General features: G+C 37.2%; 11 non-coding genes across 11 annotated transcripts; all 11 read right to left on the reverse strand.

The window, feature by feature from the left end:
• Window positions 1–2,353: 2,353 nt before the first annotated feature.
• Window positions 2,354–2,425, reverse strand: Trnah-gug (transfer RNA histidin (anticodon GUG)). The gene has a single exon. It is a non-coding gene; the product is annotated as a tRNA-His (tRNA).
• An 811-nt stretch (window positions 2,426–3,236) lies between these two features.
• Window positions 3,237–3,308, reverse strand: Trnah-gug (transfer RNA histidin (anticodon GUG)). The gene has a single exon. It is a non-coding gene; the product is annotated as a tRNA-His (tRNA).
• A 218-nt stretch (window positions 3,309–3,526) lies between these two features.
• Trnah-gug (transfer RNA histidin (anticodon GUG)) lies at window positions 3,527–3,598 on the reverse strand. The gene has a single exon. It is a non-coding gene; the product is annotated as a tRNA-His (tRNA).
• A 2,568-nt stretch (window positions 3,599–6,166) lies between these two features.
• Trnah-gug (transfer RNA histidin (anticodon GUG)) lies at window positions 6,167–6,238 on the reverse strand. Its single transcript has one exon. It is a non-coding gene; the product is annotated as a tRNA-His (tRNA).
• An 811-nt stretch (window positions 6,239–7,049) lies between these two features.
• Trnah-gug (transfer RNA histidin (anticodon GUG)) lies at window positions 7,050–7,121 on the reverse strand. Its single transcript has one exon. It is a non-coding gene; the product is annotated as a tRNA-His (tRNA).
• A 218-nt stretch (window positions 7,122–7,339) lies between these two features.
• Window positions 7,340–7,411, reverse strand: Trnah-gug (transfer RNA histidin (anticodon GUG)). Its single transcript has one exon. It is a non-coding gene; the product is annotated as a tRNA-His (tRNA).
• Window positions 7,412–9,983: 2,572 nt separating this feature from the next.
• Window positions 9,984–10,055, reverse strand: Trnah-gug (transfer RNA histidin (anticodon GUG)). Its single transcript has one exon. It is a non-coding gene; the product is annotated as a tRNA-His (tRNA).
• Window positions 10,056–11,162: 1,107 nt separating this feature from the next.
• On the reverse strand, window positions 11,163–11,234 carry Trnah-gug (transfer RNA histidin (anticodon GUG)). The gene has a single exon. It is a non-coding gene; the product is annotated as a tRNA-His (tRNA).
• Window positions 11,235–11,452: 218 nt separating this feature from the next.
• Window positions 11,453–11,524, reverse strand: Trnah-gug (transfer RNA histidin (anticodon GUG)). Its single transcript has one exon. It is a non-coding gene; the product is annotated as a tRNA-His (tRNA).
• Window positions 11,525–12,335: 811 nt separating this feature from the next.
• Window positions 12,336–12,407, reverse strand: Trnah-gug (transfer RNA histidin (anticodon GUG)). The gene has a single exon. It is a non-coding gene; the product is annotated as a tRNA-His (tRNA).
• A 220-nt stretch (window positions 12,408–12,627) lies between these two features.
• Window positions 12,628–12,699, reverse strand: Trnah-gug (transfer RNA histidin (anticodon GUG)). The gene has a single exon. It is a non-coding gene; the product is annotated as a tRNA-His (tRNA).
• Window positions 12,700–14,127: the final 1,428 nt, after the last annotated feature.

The raw sequence follows: 14,127 nt of genomic DNA on the forward strand, positions 1-14,127 counted from the left end.
ATTCTTGTAATGCTGTGACCAGGATTCGAACCGGGGTTACTGCGGCCACAACGCAATGTGCTAACTACTATACGATCACGGCTGATATAATTTTGTTAACCATATATGTCTTGTTCAAAACACTCTGCTGCAATGCGATGATTAAGAAGTATATTTCGTTATGTTTGAAGTCGATACACAACATAATTCGGTTATTTAAAAAGAAGAAACAAAATGAATGCATAGGACTGTTTTCTCTATCGAACGAACTCAATTTAATCGATGCAGAAGTACACGTTAACTTCCAATCACAGATTCGTCCAATGAAGTGCCCAGGATTCGAACCTGGGTTATTGCGGCCACAACGCAATGTACTAACCACTATACGATCACGGCTCATATGAGATTGTTAACCATATATGTCTTGTTCAAAACATTCTGCTGCAATGCGATGATTAAGAAGTATATTTCGTTATGTTTGAAGTCGATACACAACATAATTCGGTGTAATAGAGAAAACAAGCAAAATTAAAGCATCAGGAGCTGTTCATCCAAGCAAACGGGGTCAATTTAATCGATACAGAAATATATGTTCACTTTCCTATCACTGATTCTTGTAATGCCGTGACCAGGATTCGAACCTGGGTTAAAGCGGCCACAACGCAATGTACTAACCACTATACGATCACGGCTGATGCAAGATTGTTAACCATATATGTCCTGTTCAAAACACTCTGCTGCAATGCGATGATTAAGAAGTATATTTCGTTATGTTTGAAGTCGATACGCAACATCATTCGGTTATTTAAAAAGAATAAACAAAATGAATGCATAGGACTGTTTTCTCTATGGAACGGAGACAATTTAATCGATACAGAAGTACACGTTAACTTCCTATCACAGATTCTTCTAATGAAATGACCAGGACTCGAACCTGGGTTATTGCGGCCACAACGCAATGTACTAACCACTATACGATCACGGCTCATATGAGATTGTTAACCATATATGTCTTGTTCAAAACACTCTGCTGCAATGCGATGATTAAGAAGTAAATTTCGTTATGTTTGAAGTCGATACACAACATCATTCGGTTATATAAAGAAAATAAACAAAATAAATGCATAGGACTGTTTTCTCTAGCGAACGGAGACAATTTAATTGATACAGAAGTACATGTTTACTATCCTATCACTGGCTCTTGTAATGCCGTGACCAGGATTCGAACATGGGTTATTGCAACCACAACGCAATGTACTAATCACTATACGATCACGGCTGATGTGAGATTGGCTATATATGCCTTGTTCAAAACACTCTGCTGCAAGGCGATGATTAAGACGTATATTACGTTATGTTTGAAGCCGATACACAACATAATTCGGTGATATAAAGAAAATAAACAAAGTGAATTCATAGGACTGTTTTGTCTAGCGAACAGAGACATTTTAATCGATACAGAAATATATGTTCAATTTCCTATCACTGATTCTTGTAATGCTGTGACCAGGATTCGAACCGGGGTTACTGCGGCCACAACGCAATGTGCTAACTACTATACGATCACGGCTGATATAAGTTTGTTAACCATATATGTCTTGTTCAAAACACTCTGCTGCAATGCGATGATTAAGAAGTATATTTCGTTATGTTTGAAGTCGATACACAACATAATTCGGTTATTTAAAAAGAAGAAACAAAATGAATGCATAGGACTGTTTTCTCTATCGAACGAACTCAATTTAATCGATGCAGAAGTACACGTTAACTTCCTATCACAGATTCGTCCAATGAAGTGACCAGGATTCGAACCTGGGTTATTGAGGCCACAACGCAATGTACTAACCACTATACGATCACGGCTGATATAAGATTGTTAACCATATATGTCTTGTTCAAAACACTCTGCTGCAATGCGATGATTAAGAAGTATATTTCGTTATGTTTGAAGTCGATACACAATATAATTCGGTTATTTAAAAAGAATAAACAAAATGAATGCATAGGATTGTTTTCTCTATCGAACGGAGACAATTTAATCGATACAGAAGTACACGTTAACTTCCTATCACAGATTCTACTAATGAAATGACCAGGATTCGAACCTGGGTTATTGCAGCCACAACGCAATGTACTAACCACTATACGATCACGGCTTATGTTAGATTGACTATACATGCCTTGTTCAAAACACTCTGCTGCAAGGCGATGATTAGGAAGTATATTACGTTATGTTTGAAGCCGATACACAACATAATTCGGTGATATAAAGAAAATAACAAAATTAATTCATAGGACTGTTTTCTCTAGCGAACGGAGATATTTTAATCGATACAGAAATATATGTTCACTTTCCTATCACTGATTCTTGTAATGCCGTGACCAGGATTCGAACCTGGGTTTTTGCGGCCACAACGCAATGTACTAACCACTATACGATCACGGCTGATAAAAGATTGTTAACCATATATGTCTTGTTCAAAACACTCTGCTGCAATGTGATGATTAAGAAGGATATTTCGTTATGTTTGAAGTCGATACGCAACATAATTCGGTTATTTAAAAAGAATAACCAAAATGAATGCATAGGACTGTTTTCTCTATGGAACGGAGACAATTTAATCGATACAGAAGTACACGTTAACTTCCTATCACAGATTCTTCTAATGAAATGACCAGGACTCGAACCTGGGTTATTGCGGTCACAACGCAATGTACTAACCACTATACGATCACGGCTCATATGAGATTGTTAACCATATATGTCTTGTTCAAAACACTCTGCTACAATGCGATGATTAAGAAGTAAATTTCGTTATGTTTGAAGTCGATACACAACATCTTTCGGTTATATAAAGAAAATAAACAAAATAAATGCATAGGACTGTTTTCTCTAGCGAACGGAGACAATTTAATTGATACAGAAGTACATGTTCACTATCCTATCACTGACTCTTGTAATGCCGTGACCAGGATTCGAACATGGGTTATTGCGGCCACAACGCAATGTACTAATCACTATACGATCACGGCCGATGTGAGATTGTTATCTGTATATGTCTTGTTCAAAGCACTGAGCTGCAATGCGTTGATTAAGAAATGTATTACGTTATGTTTGAAGTCGACACACAACATAATTCGGTGTAATAGAGAAAACAAGCAAAATTAAAGCATCAGGAGCTGTTCATCCAAGCGAACGGGGTCAATTTAATCGATACAGAAATATATGTTCACTTTCCTATCACTGATTCTTGTAATGCCGTGACCAGGATTCGAACCTGGGTTATGGCGGCCACAACGCAATGTACTAACCACTATACGATCACGGCTTATGTTAGATTGAGTATACATACATTGTTCAACACACTCTGCTGCAAGGCGATGATTAAGAAGTATATTACGTTATGTTTGAAGCCGATACACAACATAATTCGGTGATATAAAGAAAATAACAAAATTAATTCATAGGACTGTTTTCTCTAGCGAACGGGGATATTTTAATCGATACAGAAATATATGTTCACTTTCTTATCACTGATTCTTGTAATGCCGTGACCAGGATTCGAACCTGGGTTTTTGCGGCCACAACGCAATGTACTAACCACTATACGATCACGGCTGATAAAAGATTGTTAACCATATATGTCTTGTTCAAAACACTCTGCTGCAATGCGATGATTAAGAAGGATATTTCGTTATGTTTGAAGTCGATACGCAACATAATTCGGTTATTTAAAAAGAATAAACAAAATGAATGCATAGGACTGTTTTCTCTATGGAACGGAGACAATTTAATCGATACAGAAGTACACGTTAACTTCCTATCACAGATTCTTCTAATGAAATGACCAGGACTCGAACCTGGGTTATTGCGGTCACAACGCAATGTACTAACCACTATACGATCACGGCTCATATGAGATTGTTAACCATATATGTCTTGTTCAAAACACTCTGCTACAATGCGATGATTAAGAAGTAAATTTCGTTATGTTTGAAGTCGATACACAACATCTTTCGGTTATATAAAGAAAATAAACAAAATAAATGCATAAGACTGTTTTCTCTAGCGAACGGAGACAATTTAATTGATACAGAAGTACATGTTCACTATCCTATCACTGACTCTTGTAATGCTGTGACCAGGATTCGAACATGGGTTATTGCGGCCACAACGCAATGTACTAATCACTATACGATCACGGCCGATGTGAGATTGTTATCTGTATATGTCTTGTTCAAAGCACTGAGCTGCAATGCGTTGATTAAGAAATGTATTACGTTATGTTTGAAGTCGACACACAACATAATTCGGTGTAATAGAGAAAACAAGCAAAATTAAAGCATCAGGAGCTGTTCATCCAAGCGAACGGGGTCAATTTAATCGATACAGAAATATATGTTCACTTTCCTATCACTGATTCTTGTAATGCCGTGCCCAGGCTTCGAACCTGGGTTATTGCGGCCACAACGCAATGTACTAACCACTATACGATCACGGCTGATATAAGATTGTTAACCATATGTGTCTTGTTCAAAACACTCTGCTGCAATGCGATGATTAAGAAGTATATTTCGTTATGTTTGAAGTCGATACACAACATAATTCGGTTATGTAAAAAGAATAAACAAAATGAATGCATAGGACTGTTTTCTCTATCGAACGGAGACAATTTAATCGATACAGAAGTACACGTTAACTTCCTATCACAGATTCTGCTAATGAAATGACCAGGATGCGAACCTGGGTTATTGCGGCCACAACGCAATGTACTAACCACTATACGATCACGGCTGATGTGAGATTGTTATCTATATATGTCTTGTTCAAAACACTGTGCTGCAATGCGTTGATTAAGAAATGTATTACGTTATGTTTGAAGTCGATTCACAACATAATTCGGTGTAATAGAAAAAACAAGCAAAATTAAAGCACCAAGAGCTGTTCATCCAAGCGAACGGGGTCAATTTAATCAATACAGAAATATATGTTCACTTTCCTATCACCGATTCTTGTAATGCCGTGACCAGGATTCGAACCTGGGTTATTGAGGCCCCAACGGAATGTACTAACCACTGTACGATCACGGTTTATGTGGGATAGACTATACATGCCTTGTTCAAAACACTCTGCTGCAAGGCGATGATTAAGAAGTATATCACGTTATGTTTGAAGCCGATACACAACATAATTCGGTGATATAAAGAAAATAACAAAATGAATTCATAGGACTGTTTTCTCTAGCGAACGGTGATATTTTAATCGATACAGAAGTATATGTTCACTTTCCTATCCCTGATTCTTGTAATGGCGTGACCAGGATTCGAACCTGGGTTATTGCGGCCACAACGCAATGTACTAACCATTATACGATCACGGCTGATGTGAGATTGTTATCTATATATGTCTTTTGTTTAAAACACTGTGCTGCAATGCGTTGATTAAGAAATGTATTACGTTATGTTTGAAGTCGATACACAACATAATTCGGTTATTTAAAAAGAAGAAACAAAATGAATGCATAGGACTGTTTTCTCTATCGAACGAACTCAATTTAATCGATGCAGAAGTACACGTTAACTTCCTATCACAGATTCGTCCAATGAAGTGACCAGGATTCGAACCTGGGTTATTGAGGCCACAACGCAATGTACTAACCACTATACGATCACGGCTGATATAAGATTGTTAACCATATATGTCTTGTTCAAAACACTCTGCTGCAATGCGATGATTAAGAAGTATATTTCGTTATGTTTGAAGTCGATACACAATATAATTCGGTTATTTAAAAAGAATAAACAAAATGAATGCATAGGATTGTTTTCTCTATCGAACGGAGACAATTTAATCGATACAGAAGTACACGTTAACTTCCTATCACAGATTCTACTAATGAAATGACCAGGATTCGAACCTGGGTTATTGCAGCCACAACGCAATGTACTAACCACTATACGATCACGGCTTATGTTAGATTGACTATACATGCCTTGTTCAAAACACTCTGCTGCAAGGCGATGATTAGGAAGTATATTGCGTTATGTTTGAAGCCGATACACAACATAATTCGGTGATATAAAGAAAATAACAAAATTAATTCATAGGACTGTTTTCTCTAGCGAACGGAGATATTTTAATCGATACAGAAATATATGTTCACTTTCCTATCACTGATTCTTGTAATGCCGTGACCAGGATTCGAACCTGGGTTTTTGCGGCCACAACGCAATGTACTAACCACTATACGATCACGGCTGATAAAAGATTGTTAACCATATATGTCTTGTTCAAAACACTCTGCTGCAATGTGATGATTAAGAAGGATATTTCGTTATGTTTGAAGTCGATACGCAACATAATTCGGTTATTTAAAAAGAATAACCAAAATGAATGCATAGGACTGTTTTCTCTATGGAACGGAGACAATTTAATCGATACAGAAGTACACGTTAACTTCCTATCACAGATTCTTCTAATGAAATGACCAGGACTCGAACCTGGGTTATTGCGGTCACAACGCAATGTACTAACCACTATACGATCACGGCTCATATGAGATTGTTAACCATATATGTCTTGTTCAAAACACTCTGCTACAATGCGATGATTAAGAAGTAAATTTCGTTATGTTTGAAGTCGATACACAACATCTTTCGGTTATATAAAGAAAATAAACAAAATAAATGCATAGGACTGTTTTCTCTAGCGAACGGAGACAATTTAATTGATACAGAAGTACATGTTCACTATCCTATCACTGACTCTTGTAATGCCGTGACCAGGATTCGAACATGGGTTATTGCGGCCACAACGCAATGTACTAATCACTATACGATCACGGCCGATGTGAGATTGTTATCTGTATATGTCTTGTTCAAAGCACTGAGCTGCAATGCGTTGATTAAGAAATGTATTACGTTTTGTTTGAAGTCGACACACAACATAATTCGGTGTAATAGAGAAAACAAGCAAAATTAAAGCATCAGGAGCTGTTCATCCAAGCGAACGGGGTCAATTTAATCGATACAGAAATATATGTTCACTTTCCTATCACTGATTCTTGTAATGCCGTGACCAGGATTCGAACCTGGGTTATGGCGGCCACAACGCAATGTACTAACCACTATACGATCACGGCTTATGTTAGATTGACTATACATGCCTTGTTCAACACACTCTGCTGCAAGGCGATGATTAAGAAGTATATTACGTTATGTTTGAAGCCGATACACAACATAATTCGGTGATATAAAGAAAATAACAAAATTAATTCATAGGACTGTTTTCTCTAGCGAACGGAGATATTTTAATCGATACAGAAATATATGTTCACTTTCTTATCACTGATTCTTGTAATGCCGTGACCAGGATTCGAACCTGGGTTTTTGCGGCCACAACGCAATGTACTAACCACTATACGATCACGGCTGATAAAAGATTGTTAACCATATATGTCTTGTTCAAAACACTCTGCTGCAATGCGATGATTAAGAAGGATATTTCGTTATGTTTGAAGTCGATACGCAACATAATTCGGTTATTTAAAAAGAATAAACAAAATGAATGCATAGGACTGTTTTCTCTATGGAACGGAGACAATTTAATCGATACAGAAGTACACGTTAACTTCCTATCACAGATTCTTCTAATGAAATGACCAGGACTCGAACCTGGGTTATTGCGGTCACAACGCAATGTACTAACCACTATACGATCACGGCTCATATGAGATTGTTAACCATATATGTCTTGTTCAAAACACTCTGCTACAATGCGATGATTAAGAAGTAAATTTCGTTATGTTTGAAGTCGATACACAACATCTTTCGGTTATATAAAGAAAATAAACAAAATAAATGCATAAGACTGTTTTCTCTAGCGAACGGAGACAATTTAATTGATACAGAAGTACATGTTCACTATCCTATCACTGACTCTTGTAATGCTGTGACCAGGATTCGAACATGGGTTATTGCGGCCACAACGCAATGTACTAATCACTATACGATCACGGCCGATGTGAGATTGTTATCTGTATATGTCTTGTTCAAAGCACTGAGCTGCAATGCGTTGATTAAGAAATGTATTACGTTATGTTTGAAGTCGACACACAACATAATTCGGTGTAATAGAGAAAACAAGCAAAATTAAAGCATCAGGAGCTGTTCATCCAAGCGAACGGGGTCAATTTAATCGATACAGAAATATATGTTCACTTTCCTATCACTGATTCTTGTAATGCCGTGCCCAGGCTTCGAACCTGGGTTATTGCGGCCACAACGCAATGTACTAACCACTATACGATCACGGCTGATATAAGATTGTTAACCATATGTGTCTTGTTCAAAACACTCTGCTGCAATGCGATGATTAAGAAGTATATTTCGTTATGTTTGAAGTCGATACACAACATAATTCGGTTATGTAAAAAGAATAAACAAAATGAATGCATAGGACTGTTTTCTCTATCGAACGGAGACAATTTAATCGATACAGAAGTACACGTTAACTTCCTATCACAGATTCTGCTAATGAAATGACCAGGATGCGAACCTGGGTTATTGCGGCCACAACGCAATGTACTAACCACTATACGATCACGGCTGATGTGAGATTGTTATCTATATATGTCTTTTGTTTAAAACACTGTGCTGCAATGCGTTGATTAAGAAATGTATTACGTTATGTTTGAAGTCGATACACAACATAATTCGGTGTAATAGAGAAAACAAGCAAAATTAAAGCATCAGGAGCTGTTCATCCAAGCGAACGGGGTCAATTTAATCAATACAGAAATATATGTTCACTTTCCTATCACCGATTCTTGTAATGCCGTGACCAGGATTCGAACCTGGGTTATTGAGGCCACAACGGAATGTACTAACCACTATACGATCACGGTTTATGTGGGATAGACTATACATGCCTTGTTCAAAGCACTCTGCTGCAAGGCGATGATTAAGAAGTATATCACGTTACGTTTGAGGCAGATACACAACATAATTCGGTGATATAAAGAAAATAACAAAATGTATTGATAGGACTGTTTTCTCTAGCGAACGGAGATATTTTAATCGATACAGACATATATGTTCACTTTCCTATCCCTGATTCTTGTAATGCCGTGACCAGGATTCGAACCTGGGTTATTGCGGCCACACGCAATGTACTAACCACTATACGATCACGGCTGATGTGAGATTGTTATCTGTATATGTCTTGTTCAAAACACTGAGCTGCAATGCGTTGATTAGGAAATATACTTCGTATGTTTGAAGTCAATACCCAACATAATTCGGTGTTGTAAAGAAAACGAACAAAATTAAAGCATCAGGAGCTGTTCATCCAAGCGAACGGGGTCAATTTAATCGATACAGAAATATATGTTCACTTTCCTATCACTGATTCTTGTAATGCCGTGACCAGGATTCGAACCTGGGTTATTGCGGCCACAAAGCAATGTACTAACCACTATACGATCACGCTGATATAAGATTGTTAACCATATATGTCTTGTTCAAAACACTCTGCTGCAATGCGATGATTAAGAAGTATATTTCGTTATGTTTGAAGTCGATACACAACATAATTCGGTTTTTTAAAAAGAATAAACAAAATGAATGCATAGGACTGTTTTCTCTATCGAACGGAGACAATTTAATCGATACAGAAGTACACGTTAACTTCCTATCACAGATTCTACTAATAAAATGACCAGGATTCGAACCTGGGTTATTGCGGCCACATCGCAATGTACTAACCACTATACGATCACGGCTGATATAAGATTGTTAACCATATATGTCTTGTTCAAAACACTCTGCTGCAATGCGATGATTAAGAAGTATATTTCGTTATGTTTGAAGTCGATACACAACATAATTCGGTTATTTAAAAAGAAAAAACAAAATGAATGCATAGGACTGTTTTCTCTAGCGAACGGAGATATTTTAATCGATACAGAAATATAGGTTCACTTTCCTATCACTGATTCTTGTAATGCCGTGACCAGGATTCGAACCTGGGTTATTGCGGCCACAACGCAATGTACTAACCACTATACGATCACGGCTGATATAAGATTGTTAACCATATATGTCTTGTTCAAAACACTCTGCTGCAATGCGATGATTAAGAAGTATATTTCGTTATGTTTGAAGTCGATACACAACATAATTCGGTTATTTACAAAGAAAAAACAAAATGAATGCATAGGACTGTTTTCTCTATCGAACGAAGTCAATTTAATAGATACAGAAGTACACGTTAACTTCCTATCACAGATTCTTCCAATGAAATGTCCAGGATTCGAACCTGGGTTATTGCGGCCACAACGCAATGTACTAACCATCATACGATCACGGCTGATGTGAGATTGTTATCTATATATGTCTTGTTCAAAACACTGTGCTGCAATGAGTTGATTAAGAAATGTATTACGTTATGTTTGAAGTCGATACACAACATAATTCGGTGTAATAGAGAAAACAAGCAAAATTTAAGCATCAGGAGCTGCTCATCCAAGCGAACGGGGTCAATTTAATCGATACAGAAATATAAGTTCACTTTCCTATCACTGATTCTTGTAATGCCGTGACCAGGATTCGAACCTGGGTTATGGCGGATACAACGCAATGTACTAACCACTATACGATCACGGCTGATATAAGATTGTTAACCATATATGTCTTGTTCAAATCACTCTGCTGCAATGCGATGATTAAGAAGTATATTTCGTTATGTTTGAAGTCGATACGCAACATAGTTCGATTATTTAAAAAGAATAAACAAAATGAATGCATAGGACTGTTTTCTCTATGGAACGGAGACAATTTAATCGATACAGAAGTACACGTTAACTTCCTATCACAGATTCTTCTAATGAAATGACCAGGACTCGAACCTGGGTTATTGCGGCCACAACGCAACGTACTAACCACTATACGATCACGGCTCATATGAGATTGTTAACCATATATGTCTTGTTCAAAACACTCTGCTGCAATGCGATGATTAAGAAGTAAATTTCGTTATGTTTGAAGTCGATACACAACATCATTCGGCTATATAAAGAAAATAAACAAAATAAATGCATCAGGAGCTGTTCATCCAAGCGAACGGGGTCAATTTAATCGATACAGAAATATATGTTCACTTTCCTATCACTGATTCCTTGTAATGCCGTGACCAGGATTCGAACCTGGGTTATTGCGGCCACAACGCAATGTACTAACCACTATACGATCACGGCTTATGCGAGATTGACTATACATGCCTTGTTCAAAACACTCTGCTGCAAGGCGATGATTAAGAAGTATATTACGTTATGTTTGAAGCCGATACACATCATAATTCGGTGATATAAAGAAAATAACAAAATGAATTCATAGGACTGTTTTCTCTAGCGAACGGAGATATTTTAATCGATACAGAAATATATGTTCACTTTCCTATCACTGATTCTTGTAATGCCTTGACCAGGATTCGAACCTGGGTTATTGCGGCCACAACGCAATGTACTAACCACTATACGATCACGGCTGATATAAGATTGTTAACCATATATGTCTTGTTCAAAACACTCTGCTGCAATGCGATGATTAAGAAGTATATTTCGTTATGTTTGAAGTCGATACGCAACATAATTCGGTTATTTAAAAAGAATAAACAAAATGAAGGCACAGGACTGTTTTCTCTATGGAACGGAGACAATTTAATCGATACAGAAGTACACGTTAACTTCCTATCACAGATTCTTCTAATGAAATGACCAGGACTCGAACCTGGGTTATTGCGGCCACAACGCAATGTACTAACCACTATACGATCACGGCTCATATGAGATTGTTAACCATATATGTCTTGTTCAAAACACTCTGCTGCAATGCGATGATTAAGAAGTAAATTTCGTTATGTTTGAAGTCGATACACAACATCATTCGGTTATATAAAGAAAATAAACAAAATAAATGCATAGGACTGTTTTCTCTAGCGAACGGAGACAATTTAATTGATACAGAAGTACATGTTTACTATCCTATCACTGGCTCTTGTAATGCCGTGACCAGGATTCGAACATGGGTTATTGCAGCCACAACGCAATGTACTAATCACTATACGATCACGGCTGATGTGAGATTGTTATCTGTATATGTCTTGTTCAAAGCACTGAGCTGCAATGCGTTGATTAAGAAATGTATTACGTTATGTTTGAAGTCGATACACAACATAATTCGGTGTAATAGAGAAAACAAGCAAAATTAAAGCATCAGGAGCTGTTCATCCAAGCGAACCGGGTCAATTTAATAGATACAGAAATATATGTTCACTTTCCTATCACTGATTCTTGTATTGCCGTGACCAGGATTCGAACCTGGGTTATTGCGGCCACAACGCAATGTACTAACCACTATACGATCACGGCTTATGTGACATTGACTATACATGCCTTGTTCAAAACACTCTGCTGCAAGGCGATGATTAAGAAGTATATTACGTTATGTTCGAAGCCGATACACAACATAATTCGGTGATATAAAGAAAATAACAAAATGAATTCATAGGACTGTTTTCTCTAGCGAACGGAGATATTTTAATTGATAAACAGAAATATATGTTCACTTTCCTATCACTTATTCTTGTAATGCCGTGACCAGGATTCGAACCTGGGTTATTGCGGCCACAACGCAATGTACTAACCACTATACGATCACGGCTGATATAAGATTGTTAACCATATATGTCTTGTTCAAAACACTCTGCTGCAATGCGATGATTAAGAAGTATATTTCGTTATGTTTGAAGTCGATACACAACATAATTCGGTTATGTAAAAAGAATAAACAAAATGAATGCATAGGACTGTTTTCTCTATCGAACGGAGACAATTTAATCGATACAGAAGTACACGTTAACTTCCTATCACAGATTCTACTATTGAAATGACCAGGATTCGAACCTGGGTTATTGCAGCCACAACGCAATGTACTAACCACTATACGATCACGGCTCATGTGAGATTGGCTATATATGCCTTGCTCAAAACACTCTGCTGCAAGGCGATGATTAAGACGTATATTACGTTATGTTTGAAGCCGATACACGACATAATTCGGTGATATAAAGAAAATAAACAAAGTGAATTCATAGGACTGTTTTGTCTAGCAAACAGAGACATTTTAATCGATACAGAAATATATGTTCACTTTCCTATCACTGATTCTTGTAATGAAATGACCAGGACTCGAACCTGGGTTACTGCGGCCACAACGCAATGTGCTAACTACTATACGACCACGGCTGATATAAGTTTGTTAACCATATATGTCTTGTTCAAAATTCTGCTAATGAAATGACCAGGATGCGAACCTGGGTTATTGCGGCCACAACGCAATGTACTAACCACTATACGATCACGGCTGATGTGAGATTGTTATCTATATATGTCTTGTTCAAAACACTGTGCTGCAATGCGTTGATTAAGAAATGTATTACGTTATGTTTGAAGTCGATTCACAACATAATTCGGTGTAATAGAAAAAACAAGCAAAATTAAAGCACCAAGAGCTGTTCATCCAAGCGAACGGGGTCAATTTAATCAATACAGAAATATATGTTCACTTTCCTATCACCGATTCTTGTAATGCCGTGACCAGGATTCGAACCTGGGTTATTGAGGCCCCAACGGAATGTACTAACCACTGTACGATCACGGTTTATGTGGGATAGACTATACATGCCTTGTTCAAAACACTCTGCTGCAAGGCGATGATTAAGAAGTATATCACGTTATGTTTGAAGCCGATACACAACATAATTCAGTGATATAAAGAAAATAACAAAATGAATTCATAGGACTGTTTTCTCTAGCGAACGGTGATATTTTAATCGATACAGAAGTATATGTTCACTTTCCTATCCCTGATTCTTGTAATGGCGTGACCAGGATTCGAACCTGGGTTATTGCGGCCACAACGCAATGTACTAACCATTATACGATCACGGCTGATGTGAGATTGTTATCTATATATGTCTTTTGTTTAAAACACTGTGCTGCAATGCGTTGATTAAGAAATGTATTACGTTATGTTTGAAGTCGATACACAACATAATTCGGTTATTTAAAAAGAAGAAACAAAATGAAT

This window comes from Hydractinia symbiolongicarpus, chromosome 5, assembly GCF_029227915.1.
Source record: "Hydractinia symbiolongicarpus strain clone_291-10 chromosome 5, HSymV2.1, whole genome shotgun sequence".
NCBI lineage: Eukaryota > Metazoa > Cnidaria > Hydrozoa > Anthoathecata > Hydractiniidae > Hydractinia > Hydractinia symbiolongicarpus.